This window comes from Chelonia mydas, chromosome 5 (genome assembly GCF_015237465.2).
Source record: "Chelonia mydas isolate rCheMyd1 chromosome 5, rCheMyd1.pri.v2, whole genome shotgun sequence".
In the NCBI taxonomy this organism is placed as follows: domain Eukaryota; kingdom Metazoa; phylum Chordata; order Testudines; family Cheloniidae; genus Chelonia; species Chelonia mydas.
This window is the reverse complement of record NC_051245.2, coordinates 576,095-603,057: the sequence shown is the minus strand read 5'-3', so window position 1 is coordinate 603,057 and position 26,963 is coordinate 576,095. Positions and strand designations below refer to the sequence as shown.

General features: G+C 54.3%; 1 protein-coding gene across 6 annotated transcripts in view; it reads left to right on the top strand.

The window, feature by feature from the left end:
• The first annotated feature begins 4,290 nt into the window (after window positions 1-4,290).
• Window positions 4,291-26,963, top strand: part of TLN1 (talin 1) — a 135,518-nt gene continuing 112,845 nt past the window's right edge. For 4 of the 6 annotated variants that reach the window (XM_043546344.1, XM_043546343.1, XM_037901771.2 and 1 more), the window contains exon 1: window positions 4,291-4,621. The gene's annotated coding sequence lies outside the window, so the exon portion shown is untranslated. Of the gene's footprint in view, window positions 4,622-6,192; window positions 6,343-7,087; window positions 7,294-26,963 lie in introns of those variants that run through there. The other 2 variants (XM_043546346.1, XM_043546341.1) reach the window with 2 other exon arrangements.

Sequence of the window (26,963 nt, the reverse complement as noted above, 5' to 3'; positions counted from 1 at the left end):
GTGCGGGAGGGGGCGGGGCCGAGGGCTGTGAGTGACGGGGTGCGGGAGGGGGCGGGGCCGAGGGCTGTGAGTGACGGGGCGCGGGAGGGGGTGGGGCCGAGGGCTGTGAGTGGTGGGGCGCGGGAGGGGGCAGGGCGGAGGGCTGTGAGTGACGGGACGCGGGAGGGGGTGGGGCCGAGGGCTGTGAGTGACGGGGCACTGGAGGGGGTGGGGCCGAGGGCTGTGAGTGACGGGGCGTGGGAGGGGGTGGGGCCGAGGGCTGTGAGTGACAGGGGTACGGGAGGGGGCGGGGCGGAGGGCTGTGAGTGACGGGGCGCGGGAGGGGGTGGGGCCGAGGGCAGTGTTTGACAGGGCACTGGAGGGGGCGGGGCCGAGGGCTGTGAGTGACGGGGGTGCGGGAAGGGGCGGGGCCGAGGGCTGTGAGTGACGGGGATGGGGGGCGGGGCCGAGGGCTGTGAGTGACGGGGTACGGGAGGGGGCGGGGCCGAGAGCTGTGAGTGACGGGGCGCGGGAGGGGGCGGGGCCGAGGGCTGTGAGTGACGGGGCGTGGGAGGGGGCGGGGCCGAGGGCTGTGAGTGATGGGTGCGGTTGGGGGTGGGGCCGAGGGCTGTGAGTGACAGGGGTGCGGGAGGGGGCGGGGCCGAGGGCTGTGAGTGACGGGGGCGCGGGAGGGGGCGGGGCTGAGGGCTGTGAGTGACGGGGATGGGGGGCGGGGCCGAGGGCTGTGAGTGACGGGGTGCGGGAGGGGGTGGGGCCGAGGGCTGTGAGTGACAGGGGTACGGGAGGGGGCGGGGCCGAGGGCTGTGAGTGACGGGGGCGCGGGAGGGGGCGGGGCTGAGGGCTGTGAATGACAGAGGTGAATCTCTGGCATGAGGAAGGGACACAAGAGAGAGATGCAGAACAATGAAGGAAAGAGGAGGGAGACGGGGCACTCTCAGACTCCCTAGCTCATAGCACGGGGACAAGGGGGATCGGGCATTGCTGTTCACCCTGCTGGTGTCTGTCACAGGGTCCCCGGGCGATGCTCTGGAGCTGCTTCCCATGAAGCCAGGCAGGACTCTGGGGAAGTCTCCTCTCTGGGAGCAGCCTGTCTGCAGGACACACAGCTCACCCGGCTTCCCCCTTCCTGGGTCTGACCTCGGAGCATTCAGCCTCCTCTGCCCCTCCGTGCGCTTCCCACAGCGAGTCCGCTCAGGCAACGATCATACACCCTTACCCCACCACCTAGATACTTAAGAACTGCCTAGGGGAAACTGAGGCACCCCCACAATATTCAAAGGAAACATTAAGAACAGTCCCACTTCGTCACAGTCTCACAGGGACAAGGGGGATTGGGCACTGCTGTTCACCCTGCTGGTCTCATGGGGACAAGGGGGATCGGGCACTACCTTTCCTCCTGCTGGTCTCATGGGGACAAGGGGGATCGGTCACTGCCGTTCACCCTGCTGGGTTTGTCCATGAGTCATCTTGGAACTGTGTTCTGTCAATAGTTGTTCAAACAGTCATTCTCTCTCTTCATGTACTTGGGTGGGCTTCTTGCTTACTGTTCTCAGGATCTGCTTTCCCCTAACACAGCTTTTTGATCACTTCCCTTTTTCACCAATCATATTTCCTTTCAGTTTTTTCCCTTGAGACTCGCTCTCAGGCACAGCTGTAGATCATATTTCCCTCTACTTCCTGTCTCTAATAGCCTCTGCTCATGTATATAGTGTATTTTTTTCTGCTTCTCCTACCAGAAACCAGGGGCTGGCCTTACTGTACGGAGCAGGACAAGACGGGGCAGGGGCTGGCCATGCTGTGTGGGGCAGGGTAGAGGCTGCCTTGGACGGGGCAGGATGAAGCATGGCAGGGGCTGGCTGTGCTGGGCAAGATGGGGCAGGACAGGACAAAGCACTAGATAGAGAGGACTCTCAGTTACTACAGAGAATTCTTTCCCAGGTATCTGGTGGGTCTTGCCCATAGGCTCAGGGTCTAACTGATCATCATATTTGTGGTCAGGAAGGAATTTTCCCCAAGGTCAGAATGGCAGAGACCCTGGGGGTTTTTCACCTTCCTCTGCAGCGTGGGGCATGAGTCACTTGCTGGTTTGAACTAGAGTAAATGGTGAATTCTCAGTAACTTGAAGTCTTTAAACCATGATTTGAGAGTGTCAGTAACTCAGCCAGAGGTTCGGGGTCTATTTCAGGAGTCGGTGGGTGAGGTTCTGTGGCCTGCGATGTGCAGAAGGTCAGACTAGATCATGATGGTCCCTTCTGACCCTAAAGTCTATGAGTCTAAAGCAGGGCAGGGGCTGGCTGTGCTGAGTGGGAGGGGCAGGATGAAGTGGGGCAGTAGCTGGTCATGCTGGGCAGGATGGGATGGGAGTAGCCATGCGGGACTGGCTGTGCTGGCAGGATGAGGTACGGCGGGGGCTCACCGTGCTGCGAGGGGAGGGCAGGATGGGCCGGGTGTGGCTGTACTGGGTGGGGCAGGATGAGCTGGGTGGGGCGGGGCACAGCATGGCTGGGTGGGATGAGGCAGAGCAGGGGCAGGGATGGTGGGGGTGGGTGGGGTGGGGCAGGATGACCTGGGTGGGGCAGGACGGGGTGGGGCGGGGCAGGAGGAGCTGGGTGGGGATGGGGTGGGGCAGGATGGGGCATGGGGGTGTGGCAGGATGATCTGGGTGGGGTGGGGCAGGATGAGCAGGATGGGGAAGGGAGGGATGGGGCGGGGCGGGGCAGGATGAGCTGGGTGGGTAAGGGTGGGGTGGGGTGCGGCAGGGCGGGACAGAGCAGGGTGGGCAGCTGGGCGGGGCAGAGCAGGGTGGGGTGGGGCAGGATGAGCTGGGTGGGGAAGGGCGGGGTCAGTGAGGCGGGATGGGGCAAGCTGGGCGGGGAAGGGCGGGGTCAGGGGGTGGGGCAGGATGAGCTGGGCGGGGCGGGGAAGGGCGAGGTCAGTGGCGCGGGGCGGGATGAGCTGGGCGAGGCGGGGAAGGGCGGGGTCAGGGGGCGGGGCGGGCGAGCTGGGTGGGGCTGGGAAGGGCGGGGTCAGTGAGGCGGGTGGGATGAGCTGAGCTGGGCGGGGCGGGGAAGGGCGGGGTCAGTGGCGCGGGGCAGGATGAGCTGAGCTGGGAAGGGCGGGGTCAGGGGGTGGGATGGGATGAGCTGGGCGGGGCAGGGCAGGGTCAGTGGGGCAGGATGAGTTGGGCAGGGCGGGGAAGGGTGGGGTCAGGGGGCGGGGCGGGATGAGCTGAGCTGGGCGGGGCGGGGAAAGGCGGGGTCAGTGCTGCGGGGCGGGATGAGCTGGGCGGGGCGGGGAAGGGTGGGGTCAGTGGGGCGGGGCGGGGAAGGATGAGCTGGGCGGGGCGGGGAAGGGCGGGGTCAGGGGGCAGGGTGGAATGAGCTGAGCTGGGCGGGGCAGGGCAGGGCAGGGTCAGGGGCGGGGTGGGGCAGGATGAGCTGGGCGGGGCACGGAAGGGCGGAGTCAGGGGGCGGGGCAGGATGAGCTGGGGGGGAAGGGCGGGGTCAGTGGGGCGGGGTCAGGGGGCAGGGTGGGGCAGGGCAGGGTCAGTGGGGCAGGGCGGTATGAGCTGAGCTGGGCGGGGCAGGGTCAGTGGGGTGGGGCGAGCTGGGCGGGGCAGGGAAGGGCGGGGTCAGGGGCGGGGCAGGATGAGCTGGGGGGGCAAGGAAGGGCGGAGTCAGGGGGCGGGGCAGGATGAGCTGGGCGGGGCAGGGTCAGGGGGCGGGGTGAGCTGGGCGGGGCTGGGAAGGGCAGGGTCAGTGGGGCGGGGTCAGGGGGCGGGGCGGGGCAGGATGAGCTGAGCTGGGCGGGGCAGGGTCAGTGGGGAGGGGCGAGCTGAGCTGGGTGGAGAAGGGCGGGTCAGTGGGGCGGGGTCAGGGGGCGGGGTGGGGCAGGATAAGCTGAGCTGGGTGGGGCAGGGTCAGTGGGGCGGGGCGAGCTGGGCGGGGCGGGGAAGGGCGGGGTCAGTGGGGCGGGGCAGGATGAACTGAGCTGGGCGGGGCAGGGCGGGGTCAGTGGGGCGGGGCGAGCTGGGCGGGGCAGGGCAGGGTCAGTGGGGCGGGGCGAGCTGGGCGGGGTGGGGCAGGGCGGGGCGAGCTGGGCGGGGCGGGGTGGGGAAGGGCGGGGCGAGCTGGGCGGGGCGGGGAAGGGCGGAGTCAGGGGCGGGGCGAGCTGAGCTGGGCGGGGAAGGGCGGGGTCAGGGGGCGGGGCGAGCTGAGCTGGGCGGGGAAGGGCGGGGTCAGTGGGGCGGGGTCTCTTGCGGGCTCTTGGGAGAAAACCAATGGGAGCGGCTGCTGCCTGCAGGGCCCTGCGCAGCCCCGGCGGAGACCCCGTGCTGCCTCGCGGGCCTGGCGCTCGGACCCCGTCGCCTCCCTGTGGGCGGTTTTGGCGCCGCCGGGCCCTGCTCCCGCGGGGCGGGGCCGGGCCTTGCCCACAACCAAGATGGCGCCAGGCTGGCTACGCGCTGGGGGTGGGACGTGGCGGTGCGAGTGCGCAGGCGCGGCGGTACCACAGAGGGTCAGCACAGAGCGTCTCCCTGAGGGCGGGGGGCGTCGCTCTGTCTTTCCCTCCCAGCGAGTCGCGTCCGGAGCAGCGCCGCAGCGGGACCCGCCTGGCGCCCCAGGTAGGCCCGGGCGGGTCGGTGCTCGGGGCGGCGGGAGAGCGGCCGGGGGCGGGGTCTGGTGCGCGGGAGCCTGCGGGGGGGCGGTGTATGCGCGGGGGGGGTGGCCAGGCGGGGGAGGGAGGCCAAGCATGGAAGGGGAGGCCAGGCTCGGGGGGGTTGCGGGGGGGAAGCCAGGCATGGAAGGGGGAGGCCAGGCTCAGGGGGGAGGCCGGGCTCGGGGGGGGTTGGGGGTGGGAGGGAGGCCGGGCTCGGGGGGGAGGCCAGGCTCGGGGGGTTGGGGGTGGGAGGGAGGCCAGGCATGGAAGGGGGAGGCCAGGCTCGGGTGGGGGAGGCCAGGCTCGGGGGGGTTGGGGGGGGAGGCCAGGCATGGATGGGGGGGGAGGCCAGGCTCGGGAGGCCAAGCATGGATGGGGGAGGCCAGGCTGGGAGGGGGAGGCCAGGCTCGGGGGGGTTGGGGTGGGGGGGAGGACAGGCTGGGAGGGGGAGGCCAGGCTCGGGGGGGTTGGGGTGGGGGGGAGGCCAGGCATGGATGGGAGGGGAGGCCAGGCTCGGGAGGCCAAGCATGGGGGGGGGGAGGCCAGGCTGGGAGGGGGAGGGGAGGCCAAGCATGGGGGGGGGAGGCCAGGCTCGGGGGGGTTGGGGGTGGGAGGGAGGCCAGGCATGGAAGGGGGAGGCCAGGCTCGGGGGAGGGGAGGCCAGGCACGGGCGGTGTGTGTGCCCAACGTGAGGGTTGCAAAGCGCAGGGGACACGCGTTGCAGGGTAATGATCGATCAGTGGCCGTGCAAGCCCCGAGCCCGGCAGGCAGCCGAGACAGACCCGCTGACTCAGCGACTTGCAGGTGGAGAGGATGGGAGCTGTTGTGGGAGAAGGCAAAGTACCCCGCATCTGACCCCCACGCTTCTTTTCCCTGCTGTTGCAGCTCCCAGACTACCTGTCTGCCAGGCTGTGTCACTAACGAATTTAACAGCCTGGCAGCTGGGATTGGCTCATTTTACTGACCAAGCACAGCGGGACAAATGCCTTCAGCAGATACCATCCCCCCTGCCTGTCACTTCTGCTTCTGGACCTCCCCAGGAGCGGTCTCTGACAGTTACATGAACACTGAGCGAAGGGCCTCCTATGCTGCCTCCTCCCTGAGCGCTACAGGGAGCAGCACTCTGCTGCCTGGTATATGCACTCACTACCCGTTTGCAGCTGAAGCTGTTGCTTCCTGTTTTTAGCTTTTCAGCCGTAGCTTGCTCCTTTCTCCCTGCGGGATGAGCAGGCAGCAGCTTCAGGGTGGCAGGCAGCTGCACAGTGGCTGTAGAGTGAAGTTTCTCTGCTTTCCAGCCCAGTCCTAACTCAGTGATGGCTCTGTCTGACTCGGCTCCGTTGCTCAGACTGAGTCCAGTTCTCTTGCCATCTGTTAATTACAGTAACATTTGCATTAACAGGCCTTGCTGCAGGAAGTAGTGGTTAGCAGGAAACTCGCAAAGGTCGAGATCTCAGGCCTCTTCAGTTTCTGCAGAATCTGAGCTTTCATTTAAACACCCCCCACACAGACCCACAAATTCTAGCTCTTCTCTGAATGCACTTGAGTGCCTGAGACTGCAGACAGGGAGCTCTTGGGCCTCTGCTGCCTCTGGTAGTTCCCCAAGCAACCGCAAGAGTGAGATTAACAAAGCCTGGGGCAGTTTCAGGGCTGCTCTTTGGGTTCCCATGGACAGGCGTCAGCTGGGGGGTAAGTCTGATGCCACTGTCACGCTGCTGGTCAGGGAAGCTTGAGTGGCACAGCCAGAGCTACCTGCAGTGAGGGGGCCCCAGAAAGGCTGGGGGAATAGCAGAGTAATGGGGATGACCCCTTGGAGCAGCCAGCTGGCTGAGGGGGTGGTACAGCTCCTTTCTGCCAGGAGTTGTGGTGAGGAGGAGGGGAGCTTTGAGTTGATGAGTCCCCTTCTAGTCAGAGATGAATCTGAAAGATGCTTCCAGATAGGGTCCAGTTGAAACATGTGCTAGGATTCACTGCACCTGGGGCAAGGGGTTGTGCTCTTACACCTCTCCTTATTGGTCTCTCTGTGGGTCTGCTAAAATCCTATGCATTGGCTTTGTTGCTGGCTTCCCTCGGTTGTGCAGCCTGTCCTTGTCCCCCTCTCTCTGGCTGCAGTAGTGGCAATGTCAGGCCCGTCTGTATCAGGTTTTCACAGGGGCCATGCTCCTGTAGGGCCCACCAGACTGCTGAATCTTGCTGTCCAGGGAAAGGCTAAGGCTTCTCTCCTGAGCTGTAGGATGAGGATTGGGGTTTATTCCCCCTCCCTGTCTGCTTCCTGCTCTGCTGCTGTCTCGGCTGAGCTGAGTCAGGCGCTGCTCACTGTTACTCAGGCTGGAGGAGATGGGGCTATGAGGAGCTGAACTCTGGTTGTGTGTGCTGAGGTGGGGTGGGGTTTGCTGCCTCCTGCCAGGAAATGCAACACAGGCTGCCTCGTTCATCTGTCTGCAGCTCCCGCTAGAGCTCTGACACCCCTCCCTCCATCCCTCTTCTGCTGTCCCCTGGACTGTGCTCCCAGAAGTTACCCTCTTCTCCCTGTACTGGCTTCTGCACAGGCTTGTATCCTCCACTGGAAGTGTTGCCTGGAGCTTCTGTCTCCCTCATGCTGCTGATTCCGTGCCTGTAGGGCAGGGTTTTGTGGAACAGGTTTGTCTGCTGCCCAGTGCCAGAAGGGGAGGGGATAGGGCAGCTGAAATGGCCTGGGAGGTGATAGCTGTCCTCAGAGGGAGTCCTGCAGGTTGCGTTGGCATGCACAGTGTGGATGCTTATGGGGGGGCTTCTTTGGGGGGTGTGTGTGGGGAATGGAAGGGGGGTTCTGGGGAAACTCTTACTAACTTTGGCATACAAAGTACAGAACTTTTCCCAGAGCTGCTGGTGGTAGGAAAGTGTGTGGGCAGGTTGTGGCAGGGCACTGTGCCTTAAGGAATGTCTGTTAACAGTAATGCCCATCGCACGTTTGTGAGATGTCTCTGTCCCCTGTTTCTCTGTGGTGTTGAGCTGAGAACTGGATCCTGGATGCCATGTGTATCTCTGGGTCCTGACCCAGCTTTAATCTGTTAGAAGGGCAACCCAATGTTTCCATCCGTCTTGGTTCCCCTGCTGCAGCTCTCTGGGGTGAGGCCTGGGTGTGTGGTTCTTAAGGTCAGTTTTAATGTGTGTGTGTGTGTGGATAGCTGATGGTCTCCAGCATGTGTGGGTGGATGCATGCTGTGGGGAGGGGCGTTGCCCGGTTCAGCTAGGCCAGTCTCAGAAACAGTACCTGGGTTGCTTTGCCCTCTGATTCTGCACCTTTTCTTGTGAGGGGGGTGTCCTTTCTGAATGACCCTGGAGTACTTAGGGAGGGAGCAGTGTTTTTTTTTTCTTTTCCTGGGAGGGGGTGTGGGAACATGGTTATGAAAGTGGTAGCGGGTTATGTGCTGGCTCTATGGGGTACCTCTGCCTCTCCATCCCTGGACTTAGCCCCAGCTGGTCGTGGTTCTGAGCACTTGAGCGATGTAACTGTTTCTGGCTAGATATGTGATTAATGGATGTGCATGACTGATCTAATTGGGCAGCAGGGCCAGGCAGCTGTGTGAGCTAGGCACTTTCCATCTTTAGTAATTCTCGTGCCCTGTGACTCTTCCTCCAGGTTCCTCGCTCCCTCCCCCTGAGTTAAAAGCTCTGCACTGGATAAGGCTTCCTGGGCACATTCCAGATGCTGAGCTGTAAAACCACTGGGGTTTACTCCGCACCTCCCAGGAAATCTCTCGCCAGCAGGAATCTCCTGGTGACAGGCTGGATGGCCTGCAGTGTTTGGTTTGCAGCCGTGTTTCACCCTGCCTGTGGTGTGCCTGACCTGCTGCTGGCATGGATAAATTGGGTCACTGAGCTAACGAACTTGTATCTTTCTGGCTCTTTCTGAGCACTGTAATCACTTCCTGCCAGGGATTGCAGGGTGGGAGCTTTAATGGGGCACTCACTTCCAGTGGGGCTTTAGTGTTGGAGTGAGTTTGTCCTCCTGAATCCATCCCTGCTGGCAAGTGTCTCTTCTCGGGCACTGATTTCTCCTGCCATGGGGACTTCACACCCTCTTTTGGCAGCAGTAGGCTTCTGAGAGATACAGAGTTTCTTTGCTGAAGGCAGCTTGCTTGACTGCATCAGCTGGTGACTCCCTGGGGATGTCCCAGGGCCCCTGGAGCTGCTCTCAGTGATGAGGTATGGAAATTATCTCTGCAAAAAGAGCAGCAGGGAGGGACCCAGACTGCCCTGGAGAGACTGCAGGGTCCCTGTTGTACAGAGCCCCTGAGGGACAGCAACACAGCATCTCCTCTACACGCTGCTGTTTTGATGGAGGTGGGGTGGGAGGGTTTGGTGATGAATTGAGACATTAAAACGTAACCGTGGGAATCTCCCTGAAAGAAAGGTGGTTGATGCCCCAAGCTGAGGAGCCAATTATGCCTCCCAGATGTACCCTTATAGCCTTGACCTGCTGCGCAGGATTTGACAGGGTCTCTAGCTTATTACAAAAAGAAAAGGAGTACTTGTGGCACCTTAGACTAACAAATTAATTTAGTTATTAAATTTATTTGTTAGTCTCTAAGGTGCCACAAGTACTCCTTTTTCTTTTTGTGAATACAGACTAACACGGCTGCTACTCTGAAACCTAGCTTATTACAGTTACTCTGAATGATAGACTCTGGGCCCTGGGGCTGGGTGATGTGCATCTCAAAGGAAGGGTCTGATGCTGCCAGAGCGGTGGATGTTATTTCCACATGGGAGGACCAGGGCAGACGTGTCAATCTGTCACTAACTGGCTCCTGCACAGGAAGATGCTGGCTGGAATAGCAGAGGCAAACTTGCAAACATTTGCTCTTCTCTGTTGTACGCGGACTTGGTCAGTTCAGCCAGCTGCTGTCACCCTGCTCAAAGTCTCCAGAGCTGCACTTCCCTTAGGAACAGACCTGCTGTCACAAGGAGGCACACTCTGCCTCCCCAGCTCCCTCAGGGCACTGTGTAAAGCTGGGCCTGCAGGGGCCCCCTGTGCTATTTCAGGCATCCTTAGCCATTGCCTGCACTGGCAGTTATGGGAAAGCCAGCAGGGTTACAGCTCGACTGGTGGGAGTGCAAGTGCTAAGTGGGGACAGGCATTTTTACCACTCCACGCAGCATCAGGCAGTGGGGTGATAAACACTCGTGGCTGGTCTACACTATTCCTAGCACCAGGGCTAGTGCAGAAGTGGGAGAGGGGCTGTCTGCGTCACAGCATACCTGTGAAATCGAGTGAGCTGACTGCCATCCAGGGCAAGGCGTGTTCAGCGTTGTCACTTAGGAAATGCCCACGCTGCAATCAGAGGTGCGTTTGTAGCACATGTAGGATACCTGAGCTAGCTGGGATCTCGGTATCACAAGTACCAGTACCAGCAGAACTGGCAGCATGGACTTCGGGGTGGCTAGCCACCCCAGCAAGTACCCAGGGTCATGGGCGGGCTTGCACAGCCTGCACTGAACTCTCTGCTGCTGGAACTTCACTGCTGCTGGTATTCACGGTCGCTAGCTTCAAGCTAGTTTGGGTGACACGTGCTGCAGTCACACCTCTCACTGCAGTGTAGGCAATCCATAGTTCAGGACTTAATTGGGACTATGCTGACTGGTTAGTACGAGTCAGCATCATGAGAGTTTGTGATGGAGCATGCCACACCAGAGTGTGCACTATTTGAATTGAATTTAGTGATCACATCTTCAGAGAGGATGTGCGCAATTAGTTTAATTTCCACCTGATGAGATTCTGTGCGTCATTGTTTGCATCTTCCGGGCAGGCTCTGTGTTCAGCTGGTTTGCACAGTGATCCTGGATGTGATGGAGATGAGGGAAGGATGAGCTTCCAACAACTCGCATCGCTATAGCTTGTCATGGCACCAAGCATCTATAGAGGTTCCTAGCCCCAGCAGGAGAAGCACCTTTGTCCCTTGTGCCAGGACTCAAGGATTCCTGTTCCTCCTGGTGCATTTTCCAAATAGCCACTCAACCCCTTGGATAAATGATCCAGATATTCAGGTGGAAACTGGGTTTCACATGCACTTTGAAAATTGCACTTCGGGGATGGAGATCCTAGTTTTGGAGGGGATTCAGCCACCAAAATGGGCTGGGAATGAAGGGACTCCCATGTCTGTTAACCACAGTGTCACCTCCACGTGACTCTCTGAAGTTCACATCTACCCTGCTGTGAAATCAAAACAAAGGACCTGCAATAACAAGTCCCTGCTCGCTCCTATGTTGCTGTGAGACTGAGGGCTTCACAGAGGGGACTGAACTGAGCATGTTTGACAGCTGCTTTCCCTCCTTTAAAGTCTTGGGGGAAGCTATTATCCTTCCTCTGCAGGACTGTCAAGGAGAGCAGCATGCCCCTACTTCTGGCATGCTGGGGGTCCAGAACTCTCTAGTTAGTCCCATCTTGGCTACATGTATTGACACACAAGCCCATACAGTCAGCCCTTGTGGGCCCATGAGAGATCCCATGTTAGTGCTGGTGCCCATTCCTTCCTGGAAACGCAGCAAGAACCAGAAGAGTGGGGAGGAGGGAGGCTGATTGCTCAAACCTGAAGAAATTCAACCTGTTACTGGGGAAGCCCTAGCGGCTGCTAAAGAGAGGCTCAGCCCCAAGCCTGCTGAAGATGGGGAGAGGGCACATCAGGGGCCTTCCCAGGGTAGTCAGGTATCTTGCTAGCCATGAGTTCAGAGTTATACATGTGAAATTCCAGGGGATGGCAGTGGCCAGCAGTTCTGTGTCTGGGATGGGAAGGGTTAATTTTCATAAAGAACAATAGCAGCATGTATGGGCACTCAGCAGGATACAGCGTGACAGCAGTTCTGACGTCCGTCTGGCTTGGGCGTGCAGGCTGGCCTCTAACCCAGGGTCAGGAGGAGGTAGCATCCCTCTTTGGTAGCACACAGCTGCATGTCAGAGGGGCTGCCTTCCTCAGAAGCCCCCCACCCCTCTTGGTGCTAGGCTGGCCATAGGTCCGGTCCTGCGTGGCAGGTCCCGTCGCGTGGATGGATGCAGCTCAGGTGGTGGTGAGAAGGGAAGAGTCTCACCCTGGGGTTGGAGACCACCTAGGTGCTCTGATCCTGGTGAGGCTGCTCCCTCGCACATGGGCCGTGGGCAGGGAGAGCCTGGATTCATAGAATCATAGAATAGAATCATAGAATATCAGGGTTGGAAGGGACCCCAGAAGGTCATCTAGTCCAACCCCCTGCTCAAAGCAGGACCAAGTCCCAGTTAAATCATCCCAGCCAGGGCTTTGTCAAGCCTGACCTTAAAAACCTCTAAGGAAGGAGATTCTACCACCTCCCTAGGTAACGCATTCCAGTGTTTCACCACCCTCTTAGTGAAAAAGTTTTTCCTAATACCCAATCTAAACCTCCCCCATTGCAACTTGAGACCATTACTCCTCGTTCTGTCATCTGCTACCATTGAGAACAGTCTAGAGCCATCTTCTTTGGAACCCCCTTTCAGGTAGTTGAAAGCAGCTATCAAATCCCCCCTCATTCTTCTCTTCTGCAGACTAAACAATCCCAGCTCCCTCAGCCTCTCCTCATAAGTCATGTGCTCTAGACCCCTAATCATTTTTGTTGCCCTTCGCTGGACTCTTTCCAATTTATCCACATCCTTCTTGTAGTGTGGGGCCCAAAACTGGACACAGTACTCCAGATGAGGCCTCACCAGTGTCGAATAGAGGGGAACGATCACGTCCCTCGATCTGCTGGCTATGCCCCTACTTATACATCCCAAAATGCCATTGGCCTTCTTGGCAACAAGGGCACACTGCTGACTCATATCCAGCTTCTGGTCTACTGTCACCCCTAGGTCCTTTTCCGCAGAACTGCTGCCTAGCCATTCGGTCCCTAGTCTGTAGCGGTGCATTGGATTCTTCCATCCTAAGTGCAGGACCCTGCACTTATCCTTATTGAACCTCATCAGATTTCTTTTGGCCCAATCCTCCAATTTGTCTAGGTCCTTCTGTATCCTATCCCTCCCCTCCAGCGTATCTACCACTCCTCCCAGTTTAGTATCATCCGCAAATTTGCTGAGAGTGCAATCCACACCATCCTCCAGATCATTTATGAAGATATTGAACAAAACCGGCCCCAGGACCGACCCTTGGGGCACTCCACTTGACACTGGCTGCCAACTAGACATGGAGCCATTGATCACTACCCGTTGAGCCCGACAATCTAGCCAGCTTTCTACCCACCTTATAGTGCATTCATCCAGCCCATACTTCCTTAACTTGCTGACAAGAATGCTGTGGGAGACCGTGTCAAAAGCTTTGCTAAAGTCAAGAAACAATACATCCACTGCTTTCCCTTCATCCACAGAACCAGTAATCTCATCATAAAAGGCGATTAGATTAGTCAGGCATGACCTTCCCTTGGTGAATCCATGCTGACTGTTCCTGATCACTTTCCTCTCCTCTAAGTGCTTCAGGATTGATTCTTTGAGGACCTGCTCCATGATTTTTCCAGGGACTGAGGTGAGGCTGACTGGATTCCCATCTCTGGCTCAGAAATGCCATCTTGGGGAAGCAGGATGCAGAAAGGTCCATGTTGTGATTGGTCCAGGTGGGGGTGGCAGCTGTTATAACTACCTAGCCAGGTGACTGGTGTGGCTTTGATCCCCCATTCCCCAATAAGGGGAGCTGGCCTGATGAAAAGAGCAAGGAGAACCTGGGAGGTGGGGCTCGGGTGGGCAGAGTCTTGTCTTGCCTGTAGGGCTGCTCTAATGGGACATCCCTGGGGGCCCAGGCTGCTCTTGGTGTTCTCTCTTCTTGGGGCCTGACACACACTGCTGGTTGGAGCCAATTCATAGAATCATAGACTCTCAGGGTTGGAAGGGACCTCAGGAGGTCTAGTCCCATCCCCTGCTCAAAGCAGGACCAACCCCAACTAAATTCTAGCTGCCCAGCTCCGCAGAAGGTGCAGCTCCCGTCCCGTGCATGGTGCACTGGCGCCTTGGGGGTTATTTATAGCTTGCACTGTCAGTGCCCCCTTCCCAGCCTGGCAGGGTTTCTGTCTGGGCCTTTGGAGGGCTGGGGGCCTGAGGGAAGGTGACTGCGGGGGTGGGGGGGGGGGTGCCAGAAGCAGGTCATTTTGGAATATGAGCTAAATGCTGTAAATTATCTGGGTACTCTGCAGTCCCCTCACCGTTGTTTGTGGATATCTCGCTAGCACCAACAGAGTCGTCTTCTCCTGCATGTGAGGTACTAGCCCCGTGGCTGGCTTACGTGACTGGCCCAAGGTCACACCGGGATCGGTAGCAGAGCCCGGTGTAGGACCCCGATTTCTGGGCTCTCCTCCAGTGCCCTGGCTCTGCTGCCTGAGTGCCAGTCTTCTTCCCCCACCCCTCTGCTTTGGAGCTGGCAGCAGAGAGCTGGGGGAAGGAGGGGACATTGGAACTTCCGTCCCCTTTGCTGAGCCACGGGACAGGATTGCTGGCTGTGGAGATCCAGACTTGCTGGATTCCTTCCCTTCTGAGCCCAGGAGGCAGGGTCTTGCTCTCAGTGCTGGTGTTGGAACTTACCCTGCAGAGTGAGGGGCTGGAATTCACTTCCACAGCAGGAGCCATGCTGGCCTTTGCTGCAGCCATGTCTGCTCCCCGGTGGCGTGCAAGGGGGGGACTCCTGAGAATTCCTGCTCGCAGGACTGGCCTGGCAGCAGGGCTGGCTGGAGCTCTGACAGCCTAAGACAAAAGGCTGATTGTGCCCAGAGGAGAGGGCACTGGGGCAGGGCACATAACTCCAGTTCTCCCCCATCAGCTGGGGTGTGTCTGTCACGCTTGTGGTCTGAAGTGGGTGCTCTGGCCAGAGCTGGCGTCACCCTGGACAGAATGCAGATGTAACCCAGAAAAGGGGAAGTGCAGTGATCTGTCCTGCCCCCACAGCCTGTGCACCCTGCTGGCTGCTCCGTTGGCCCTTTTCAGAGACTGATGGACAGTTGGGGGGCATCCTTCTAAAGAACAAGGCTGTCACTACCTGGGTGTGGGGAGCAGTATGTCCCATGGAGAGCCCAGGAACCCCCCAGCCATGGGGTGTCTGGGTGGGAAACTTAGTGAGAGGGAATTTTTGACTCTGTTCCTTCCGTAATTAATCTCATGACTTTTCAGTTCCACTCTGCTGTCTCCTCTCTGTCCCCTGCCCTGGCGCCTAGCTCTGCTGCTCAGTGAGCTCCCTGGGGCCTGGCTCCCTATCCAGTAGGCTGTTTCCTTGGCCCTTTAAATCTGCCCAGCAGGATGTTTAAATGCTTGGACTGTGGCTTCATCGCTGGCTGTTAATTCCATATTTGGTAGCAGTCATTGTTTACTCCTTGTCTCCTCTGCCCCTTTCTTGTCCTTGCTGGGGAAGGCAGTAGGGGGAGGGGGCATTTTTTCAGAGACATTAATACTGGTGAATCGGCTGGTTTCCTGATAAAGGGGCTGGAGGAACCTGGAAGGGTGAGAGAGGAAACCGAAAGGATTCAAATAGCAGAGGGAAAACAGATTGCTCTAGAGTAACAGCACTGAACGGGCAGCTGCTCCCAGCAAGGGGCTTGACGAAGATAGAAGCAGGTGGAGCTGTGGCTTGTAGAATGTCTTGGGCTGAGGACTGGTGTGTTGGCTGGGGGGAGTTGGGGGGGAGTGGGTCCTTTGCCCCTGTTCCCAGCGCCATTAAGGATATAATTTCATTTTTTGGTGGGGGAGCAGGGAAGTCTCCAACACCTGGGGAACTCAGTCTTCCCCTTCCAGGTGCCACTCGCAGTGCTTCATTCCTGCTTTGCCGTGCATCTGCATGGGCCTTGTAAGGCCACTGCCTCTGGGCAGCTCGGAGCCAAAGGCACCCGCTTCCCAGCAGGCCAGCTCCCGAGAGTGGCTGCGTGGGGTCCTGGGTGGGAGGTCCCCTTCAGCAGGATGCACCCCTTGCTGCCTGAAGCTACTGGAACACTCTGTGGGGCCCAGCTGGCCAAGTGCTGAGTGAGGGTGGAGCTGGGTCCCTGGTTGGCTGGCCCAGCCCGTGAGAGAGGCAGGTAGGCAGCCAAGCCTGTCGGTGGGCGGGACTTGTCTAGGGATCCCCGCTGACACCAGAGAGCTGCGCCCCGTTAGCCAGGGGAGTGTTAACAGTGACGCCTGCTGCTGCCGATAGCTTCATTGTGACAGCCTGTAGGGGAAATGTCCAGCTCACTTCTTCCCTGGCCCAGCCTGACTCCTGGCCCGGCGTATGCACAGGGCTCTGTCTCCCACAGTCCGATGCCAGGCTTGCTTTTGTGCCTTGCTCAGACTGTTGGGAAGGGCCTGCAGAGCAGATTCTGAGCGTGAAGCAATGGCTAATGGGGAAGAGTGGGGTGGCTAAGTGATAGAAATGCCTGAGCCAGGCCTGCGGGATTCAGTCTGGCTGTGGTGAGGCAAGGCGCAGACCCCGCTGCTTGTTTGCAACTCGCCCTGACTCTGCAGCTTTGTGTGCGCCTTGTTAGTGTTTTGGCTTTAGTTTGCTGGACAGCATGAGCCTAGTGCAGCTCCTAGGTGCCCTGGTGTTGGAAGGGAGTGGGGATCCCTTTGTCATATGCTTCCTGAGCTTCCCCCATGTTGTTCTGAGGGGGGCGGGGCGGCTCTAGTACATCCCTAGTCCTGGTCTGCCCCTCTTGTGACTGTGTGCTGGCTAGGTCCTGCCAGCGGTGGGCAGCAGATGCTGCTTCAGCTGCATGCACATACGCTCTCAGGCCCTGTGAACCCCACTCCCATGTGCCTCACCATGTCCTGGGTTTCCTATGCTTTCCCTAGCCAGGGCAGGGGGCTGACAGACACGGGACCTGTCCCAATTATACTTTTCTCTTCAGCTGAATGCTTTAGCCCTTTCAAACCACTATCAAGGATTCCTGTGCGCTGCTCGCCCCCCACACCCCCATCTGCATAGGGACCCTTGGGATGTTTCTCTCTCCCCAGCTGCATGGCTGTGTGTACAGCCGGTTGGGAGGAAGCATGCTGGGGGCTCTGCACGCTAGGAGCTGGTTGGGAAGCTGCATCTGTAGAGAGCCCCTGTGATTATCCCTTTCCCTGAAGTCTCTGGCTCCAACCACAAATACTGTTGGAGCAGCCACTGGAATGTGAGCTTGTCAGCAAAGCGCAGGCTCCCTGCATGTCTCCTGAAGTGAGGCCCAAAGCCACGCTACGAGGGGGAGCTGGGGGCGGGGTCTGGTACGTGGGGGTGGTGGGAGAAGCGGTTGAGCTGTCACTTGTGCTGCTCAGAAATAGCCAGGCGCCTAAATGAAGGGGAGCCGGGAGTGTGGAATGAATGCACTTGGGCTGCTTGTACTGTGGTGGCACTAAGACGCCCCAGTTGGGAGTGGGGCCGGGGTCCTGAACACCGTACAAACGTACGGTCTGGGGCCTGGAATGCTTACTCTGAAGAGCCAAAGGGGGGCAGTGGGGGACACACCAGTCAGGGAGACAGCTGAGGGTGGCAACAGGCACGGGGCTTGATAGTCCCTTTTCTAACATGTGCGTGTGTATACATCCTCACACAGGCACTTCTTCTTTAAGGGTTAGTTGTGGTGGACTAGCACCCACAGCAGTGATCAGGTACCCATTGGGCTCGCTGCCGCACAGATAGTGAGACCGTCCCTGCTTCAGAGAGCTCAGTTTAAGTCAAGAGGAGTGTAACAGCCAAAGGAGGTCAGACTGGAGTAGCAGCCATTGGATCAGGTCTTTGCACAGACTAGCCAGGGACTTTCTCTCTGTCATTTTCATTTGTCTTTTGAATGAGATATAACTAAATGAAGTAGCTATTGACTTTCCCTCTGGCCATCTTGCTTGCCATAAACCCCTTTCAGGGCTGCCCAAGTCATGGGGCTGCTGGCCTCTGGGTGCTGGGGCAGGGCCAGGACACAGGCTGTCGGGACTTCTGCACCGATAATGACACCAGAAGTGACACTGGCTATCTGAGTGTTGGTGGAAGAGCCCATCCAGGATATGACCCCCAGGGCTGAGCACCCTCCCACAGGGAGGAGAGGGTGGTACTAGCCTGGGAGAGTCCCTTGCAAGACCCCTTTGGGGATGCCTGGTGCGCAGCTGAGCCCTGTCCCGTGGATGAGTCCATGTTTGCACACATCAATGTTGGATGTAAGTGTCAAATGCACAAAATAGATGCAATGTCTGCTCCATGCAGAGGGCAAGTCCTGTTCTCTCCATCTCCCTGTTATTTTGCCTTCTTCCCCCATGCCTCCTCACCGGGGCAGGTGGGACAGGTTTATGGAGCTTTCAGACACAAGATTTAGATAAATAGCATTCTTTTCACTTTTCTTTGAGAAAGTGACTGACTGTCCTTGTCCCTGTTAACTCAGAGCCAGCTTCTTAGCTGTGTGTGAGTGAGAATCTGCACTGAGAGCTGGTGCATAGCACTGCCTTCACTAATAAAGCAGAGAAGACAATCTAGAAATGTTTTGAGGTCATGCTCAATAGTGCATGTCCACGTTTTCATAACTTCTGCAAATCCTGGCATGGGAAGAAAATGCAACAGAACTAAGGTACAGTTTTTTCACAGTGAGACTAACCATTGGAACCAACTACTACTCCTGGGGGCATTCTGCACAAAAAAATTAAAAATTCTGCGCCAAAAACTAAAAATTCTGTGCACAGTATTTTAAAATTCTGCATATTTTATTTGTCAAAATAACATTCTATAATCATGCCAGTTTCAATTATTTTGGTAATTTATTTCAAAATACCTGTCACCAAGTATGTCTGTAACAATATAGACACACAAAAAATTCCCCCATGAGTAGGGCCCTACCAAATTCACAGTCCATTTTGCTCAATTTCACGGTCATAGGATTTTAAAAATCGTAAACTTCATGATTTTAGCTATTTAAAGCTGAAATTTCATGGTGGTGCAATTATAGGAGTCCTCACCCAAAAAGGAGGAGTGTGTGGGGGAGGGTCGCAAGCTTATTGGGGGATGGGTTTACAGGACTGCTACCCTTACTTCTGTGTTACTGCTGTCGGCAGCGCTGCCTTCAGAGCTGGGCAGCTGGAGAGCAGCGGCTGCTGGCCGGGAGCCCCCCTCTGAAGGCAGAGCTGCTGCCAGCAGCAGCGCAGAAGTAAAGATGGCCTGGTAGGGTCTTGCCACGCTTCTCTCCTGCTGCCTGCAGAGCTGGGTCCTCAGTCAGCAGCTGCCGCTCTCCAGCCTCCCAGCTCTGAAAGCAGCAGCGCAGAAGTAAAGATGGCCTGGTAGGGTCTTGCCACGCTTCTCTCCTGCTGCCTGCAGAGCTGGGTCCTCAGTCAGCAGCTGCCGCTCTCCAGCCTCCCAGCTCTGAAGGCAGCAGCGCAGAAGTAAGAATGACAGGCCACCCTTACTTCTGTGCTGCTGCTGGCGGGATAGCCAACAAACACTGCTCTCAGGCCACCCAGCTCTGAAGGCAGCACAGAAGTAAGAGTGGCAATACCTTGAACCCCCCCACAACTACCTTTTGGATCAGGACCCCCAATTTGAGAAACACTGGTCTCCCTTGTGAAATCTGCATTGTATAGGGTAAAAGCACACAAAACACCAGATTTCATGGGGGGAGACCAGATTTCACGGTCCGTGACATGTTTTTCATGGCCGAGAATTTGGTAGGGCCCTACCCATGAGTAGAAAGTTAAAGAAACCCCTACAACAACCCAGTTCCTGTTTATCTGTTCTCTTTCCCTCCTCCCCAGAGCCCAGCCACGGGGACAGACACCCACAACCCTTCTCCTGAGAGCCCAGCCATGGTGCCCCCCCAGCCAATACACCCAAACCCCTCCCGCCCAGAGCCCAACCGCAGTCCCCTCTGTCCTGGACACTCGCACCCCTGACTCCTTGGAGGCCAGCTACAGGGACCCCCCTGCCCAGACACTCTCACCCTCTACCCCCCAGAGCTCAGGGATCCAGAGGGACAAACAGCCTGATGCTGGGTCCTGGGCTGGAATGGCATTTCCTGCGCACCGCTGCCTCCTTCAGAGCATGCTGGTGGGAACTGAAGCTTCTGAAACCTTCCAGTTCCCTCCCCCTGAGAACCGCTGCCCTTGTCTTCTGTTGTGAGCTGGGCTCCGCTGGGTTCAGCGGCCCCTAGTGGCAGCCAACATCTCTGCAGCCCATTTCAGTGGGGGGGAAAAAGGAAATTCTGCATGCACAACATTAATTTCTGCAAAATTCTGCATTGCGTAGTCGCGCAGAATTTCCCCAGGAGTAAACTACCATGGTAAGCAGCGGATTCTCCGTCTCTTAGTGTCCTGAAATCCAGATGGTTTGCCTTTCTGGAAGAGCTGCTTTAGTCAAACATGAGTTATTGGGTTTAATAGAACGGTAGCTGGGTAAAATTCTCTGGCCTTTGATGTGCCGGGAGTCAGACTAGACCACAAAAAGTGCCTGGAAAAATCAATGAGGCAAATGGCTACAGTTCAGGAAAATTGCAGTTCTGCTGTCTCAGCTTTAAATTCTGAGCTGCCAGTAGTAAATTCCGTGACTCTGCACCGAGGTTCTAGGTGCTGCAATGGTGAAAGCTCTTACACTTCAACAGTTCCAGACTCTGCTAAATTGATGCAGGGTTTCTGTAAGAACATAAGGTCGACTGTACTGGTCCAGACCAATGGTCCACCTAGCCAGTATCCTGTCTGCTGACAGTGACCAGTGCCAGGTGTCCCAGAGGGAATGAACAGAAAAGGCAACCATTGAATGATCCATCCCTTGTCAGCTACTCCCAGCTTCTTGCAGTCAGAGGCCAGCGTCACACAGAGCATGGGACTGCATCCCTAACCATCTTGGTTAATAGCCATTGATGGACCTATCCTCCATGAACTTCTCATTCTTTTTTGAACCCAGTTATAGTTTTGGCCTCCACAACATCCCCTGGTAACAAGTTCAACAGGTTGACTGGGCATTGTGTGAAATATTTCCTTATGTTTGTTTTAAACCTGCTGTCTATTAATTTCAGTGGGTGACCCCTGGTTCTTGTGTTATGTGAAGGAGTAAATAAGCTTCACTTACTGATTTTAAGTAATTATAAGTGATAGCAAACAGATAAAAGCAGATTGCCTAGCAAATCTGCAAACTGAGCTTAACATACTGGATAGGGTAGGATGTGAAGTAGCAAATTCTCACTCTGAGCGATAAACCGGCTGGCAGATTAAGGCGCACGCTGCCTTTGCTTTGCAGCTTGGCTTTCCCAGGATTTTACACAGGCTAGAAATCCCTTTAGCCTGGGACCATCAGTTCTCCCAGTTCAGTCTTTGTTCCTCAGGTGTTTCCAGGTGTGGTGGTGGTGTGTAGAGAGTGAGGTCCCATCATGATGTCCTTTCCCCCTTTTATATCTTCCCCTTGCTGGAAAGCTCTTTTGCTGTGACCTGGGTGAAACGGTTCCCATTGTGTAGTGCTATCTGAGAGGTTTCTATTGTATGCAGTTCCTGGGGTAACCCTTGTGTGCATTTACTCAATGAGCCATTAACATTGTTTGGCCTTTTTACTGATGTACCTGAAAGGCTGCGAGATGTTATTAATCCAACAAGATCTTAATGTCTAGCAAATCAGACTTTTAGAATACCACCTCACAAGGAATACTTTGTGCAAAACATATCCTAATTATATGACAGTGGTGAATAAGGGGGTGCCAGGATGCCACACTTTTTACTGTTTAATTTATCAATTTGTTCCCAAACATTCTCTGACAACTCAGTCTGGGACAGTGCCTCAGATTTGTTACCTAAAGAATAACTCAGGTGTGGGAATCCCCCCCACATACTCTGCAGTGGAGACTGATGCAGAGAATTCATTCAGCTTCTCCACAATGGCCTTGTCTTCCTTGAGTGCTCTTTGGACACCTCACTTGTCCAGTGGCCCCACTGGTTTTGGCAGGCTTCCTGCTTCTGATGTACTCACAATTTTTTTTGCTATAAGTTTGAGTCTTTTTGCTTGTGGTCCACCATGCACATAAAATGGAGGTGTTCATTGTATTTATACCTTCTACTGCTCTGTCTAGGGGGACTATAAACATTGTGGCTGTACTGATGAGTGTGTAGTTCTTGGCAGTTACAAGCCATGTCTATGTTCACCGGGTATGTGTCTGCCGTGCTTATAAAAAGGTCTGGTAAGAGTCGGGAGCCAAGCTATTCAGTCTGTAACTGTGCCGTCTCTCAAATAACTTCCTGTTAAGAGAGTTCTAGCCATTCGTGCCCTTTTTTTCACCCAGCCAAATGAGTTTGGAAAGAACGTTCCAGAGCTGTGTCCTTTCCAAGGAATTCAGGGTTTTCATAAGATAATCTGGTATTTTGCCTTCCATGGGAGTTAATACATTAAAATAGTGAAATAAATGACTTGAAGGTTTGTATTCATTTATTGTGCAATGGAGCTGGGTGCCTAAAGACAAACAATCCAACTACAATGTTAGTTTATTTTTTTCATCCAAACCCTACCCGTGTCCTGGTCTCCTAAAGCAGACAACTAAAAATATATCCACCCCATTAAGATTTTGTTCCTAGAAGCCTTGAAATGTTCTAGGTGCTTTCCAAATTGAAAAGAAGACACCTAAGAACAGCAGACTGAACAGCAGTAGGAGAACATCCTATCAGTCAGCAGGGGAAGGTGGAGGTGGCAATACTCAAAGTAGCCAGCAATTCGGTAACACTGCTTTTTTTCCCTTTACTGAGATACGTAGACTATACCCAGTCATCCATTGGCCTTGCTCATATCATACACTTCAGGGTTCTACAGTCTTCATATTCACTGTGTGACTAGCCATCTGGCAATATTTTGAGTTTGACTGAGTCCCTATCACAGGATGTTAATTAGAAAAAAATACCTGAATTTTCATTCACACAAATATAGTCCAAAACAAACTTGTGATGAAGAAATGGCGTGGCGGAGGGGTTAGATTAATAGATTTTAAGGCCAGAAGTGATTATAGTAATTGTCTAGTCTAACCTCTTGTATAACACAGGCCATCTGACTCCGTGAATTAATTCCTGCCTCAAGTCCACCTGGTGTGCTTGAACTAAATCTTTGGTTCTGGAATTTCCTTAAAGAAGTTTAAATAAGAAATTCACTGAATGTTTTGTTACACCCATGTGTCTGACAGTGAGAAAGTTGTAGTTGGTGCTCCTCAAACAACCTTGGGTTTGGCTACGCTTGCAAGTTAGAGCACATTAAAGCAGCCCCAGGCGCCCTAACTCCTGACCCGTCCACACTGGCAAGGCACTTTGCAGCTGGAGCGCTCCTGGTAATGCACCTCCACGAGAAGCATAACGCTCTATGCCTTGGCTGAAACGCCCCAGCGTCAGTGTGAACGAGGTGTTGCATTACTGTGCTCTGATCCCATAATCCCCTTAAGTCAAGTGGCCACTCTTGTCATTGTTTTGGAATTGGCCGCAGGAAAGCGGATATGCCCTTTCAAAGCTCCGTTTCTGACAGCTGGCTGCTTATCTGCTCTGGGACAAAGCAACCATTAGTGTGGAATGGTGTTTGCTGTGAGTGTTTGAGGGGTGCAGAGGGGGGTCTGCTGCTGTCTGAACTTACAAGTCCTCTGGGGTCTCGCTCATCCTTCGTGAGTTCTTGAAGATGATTGCTAAAGTTTCCGAGACTGCCTGTTTTTAAGTACCCTAGGATGAATATCATCACATTCTGCCAACTTGAATACGTCTAATTTATCTAAATAGTCTTTAACTTGTTCTTTCCCTATTTTGGCTTGCAGTTCTTCCCTCTTATTGCAGTTCTTCCCTTTTATTGTGCTGAGTAGCCTTTTTAATGAAGACTGAAGAGGAATAGGCGTTAAACACATGGCTTTCTCTGACCTCAACTTGGAAGTGACTGTGTTCTCATGTGGCTGCTCAGCTGGGCTTCAGGAAGTGGGCTGGAAGGGAGGTTTATGGCCAGCTCTGAAATTAGACTTGGGTGTGTAGGCTCTGTGTGATTCATACATTCCTAGGCCAAAAGAGACCAGTGTGATGATCTAGTCTGACCTCATGCATAACATACGCCAGAGAGCTTCCCCCAAATAATTCCTAGAGCACGTATTTTAGAAAAGCCAGCCAATCTTGAGTCCTCCAATCTAACTTGTTACCTGGGCGAGCTTTCTTGTGTGACAGACTGTCCCTTACACCAAAAATCACAATAATAATACAAAAATCACAATAAAAAACACAATTTAGGACCAGGAGTTACTCCTGGTCCTAAAGCATCAGTCACGTATCCCAGGTCAGTTGCACCAAAGACCACACTTGTAGCCAACCCTATGGTAAACTATCTCAAGCTTTATTAACTCTCGTTCCCTTTTCCTAGTTATTTACAAGGTTAACGCAGGTAAATATAGATATGCACAAATGAGTTTCAATCTTAAGTTTCAAAAAGTCATAGAATCTTCTGTGATAAATTAGCTCTGTATGTCCTGTAGGGCTAATCCAGATGAAGCACTGGGGATCTTTTGCTTGTGTTTAGTAATCCAGGCCCCTCAGGATCCAAGCAGTATAAAAGATACAGTTCCTTCTTGTTAAAGCTTTTTATGCCTTCCCCCCTTTCTGCTTCCAGTTGCAAACTCAGCTGTTGGGAGGAATTCAATTACTTGTCTCCTCTTCCTGGGTTGAGGGAGGAGGAGGAGGAGCAGCAATCAACAAAGGCTTTTGTCCTCTAATGTTCTACAGTGGTTCCTATAGTGTTTATGAACCTTTTGTTGGGTAGGAGATAACACAGACTACTTACTTAAAGAATCAACATGGAGACATTCATGTTCCAACAACATTGTCTCCCCAACAAGCTGGTTAAGCTTATAGGGCTGTTTTGAGACACCACCGACTTCCTGAGGAAACTACAATCCATCGGTGATCTTCCTGATAACATCATCCTGGCCACTATGGATGTAGAAGCCCTCTATACCAACATTCCCCACAAAGATGGACTACAAGCCGTCAAGAACACTATCCCCGATAATGTCACAGCTAACCTGGTGGCTGAACTTTGTGACTTTGTCTTTACTCATAACTATTTTACATCTGGGGACAATGTATACCTTCAAATCAGTGGCACTGCTATGGGTACCCGCATGGCCCCACAGTATGCCAACATTTTTATGGCTGACTTAGAACAATGCTTCCTCAGCTCTCGTCCCCTATTGCCCCTACTCTACTTGCGCTATATTGATGACATCTTCATCATCTGGACCCATGGAAAAGAAGCCCTTGAGGAATTCCACCGTGATTTCAACAATTTCCATCCCACCATCAACCTCAGCCTGGTCCAGTCCACACAAGAGATCCACTTCCTGGACACTACAGTGCTAATAAACGATGGTCGCATAAACACTACCCTATACCGGAAACCTACTGACCGCTATTCCTACCTACATGCCTCCAGCTTTCACCCTGCCCACACCACACAATCCATTGTCTACAGCCAAGCTCTGCGATACAACCGCATTTGCTCCAACCCCTCAGACAGAGACAAACACCTACAAGATCTCTATCAAGCATTCTTACAACTACAATACCCCCCTGTGGAAGTGATGAAACAGACTGATAGAGCCAGAAGAGTTCCCAGAAGTCACCTACTACAGGACAGGCCTAACAAAGAAAATAACAAAACGCCACTAGCCGTCACCTTCAGCCCCCAACTAAAACCCCTCCAACGCATTATTAAGGATCTACAACCTATCCTGAAGGATGACCCAACACTCTCACAAATCTTGGGAGACAGGCCAGTCCTTGCCTACAGACAGCCCCCCAACCTGAAGCAAATACTCACCAGCAACCACACACCACACAACAGAACCACTAACTCAGGAACCTATCCTTGCAACAAAGCCCGTTGCCAACTGTGCCCACATATCTATTCAGGGGACACCATCACAGGGCCTAATCACATCAGCCACACTATCAGAGGCTCGTTCACCTGCACATCCACCAATGTGATATATGCCATCATGTGCCAGCAATGCCCCTCCGCCATGTACATTGGTCAAACTGGACAGTCTCTATGTAAAAGAATAAATGGACACAAATCAGATGTCAAGAATTATAACATTCATAAACCAGTCGGAGAACACTTCAATCTCTCTGGTCACGCGATTACAGACATGAAAGTTGCGATATTACAACAAAAAAATGTCAAAACCAGACTTCAACGAGAGACTGCTGAATTGGAATTAATTTGCAAATTGGATACAATTAACTTAGGCTTGAATAGAGACTGGGAGTGGCTAAGTCATTATGCAAGGTAACCTATTTCCCCTTGTTTTTTCCTCCCCCCCCGCCCCCGACGTTCTTGTTAAACCCTGGATTTGTGCTGGAAATGGCCCACCTTGATTATCATACACATTGTAAGGAGAGTGATCGCTTTAGATAAGCTATTACCAGCAGGAGAGTGGGGTGGGGGGAGAGAACCTTTTGTAGTGGTAAACACCCATTTTTTCATGCTTTGTGTGTATAAAAAGATCTTCTGTACTTTCCACAGTATGCATCCGATGAAGTGAGCTGTAGCTCATGAAAGCTTATGCTCAAATTGGTTAGTCTCTAAGGTGCCACAAGTACTCCTTTTCTTTTATTTCCTCTGAAATCTTTTCAAAGTTATCCACACTGGGTCTTTCTGAAGCAAGGCCAGTGGATCCATACACATTTGAAAGACTTTGGCCATTAGGCACCAACACACGTTCCTCAGAAGAGAGACTGTTTACTATCCACCATGGCCCATGAAGAGTCAATGGAAACAATTCCTTTTCACAGATGTCAAGGACTTCACCCAGAAATTCCTTCCTTCTGCAATATCATGCACTGCAACTGATTCTTTCTGAGCTTTATTTATGTCCAGAACCGAATTTGGCACAACAGAAGGAGTTTGGTGATTTGTCTGAGTTTCACTTACATCCAGAATCACCTCTGGCCCATCAGGAGGATTTTCACACAACCCCCTTTCAGATTAACTGCTAGACTTCATAGTCAAAAGATTAGAAACATTCTCTTCCTTGTTACAAGTTTCCACACTGTCAGTGGGTAACCTAGTTAAATCACCTTCATGCTTTCCTTGTGCCCTGGCTATATCATCACCCTGATCATTCGAGGTTGTCATATATTCACCCAGCAACACACTAGCAACAGGCAAAATGGAAGCACCAGAATCACTTGGTCTCTTGGGGGCTATTTATGCCATTAACTGGATGCAACCTAGTTACAGTGTCATCATCCCTAGCGGAGACAAATGTAGGACCATTTCCTTCCTGGGCTTTAGTTGTATCCAGAATCAACTCTGGATCAGCTGATAAATTTTCAACCATCATAGTCTGACAGGTTTCTTCTATCTGCTTTACAGACAGAAAAG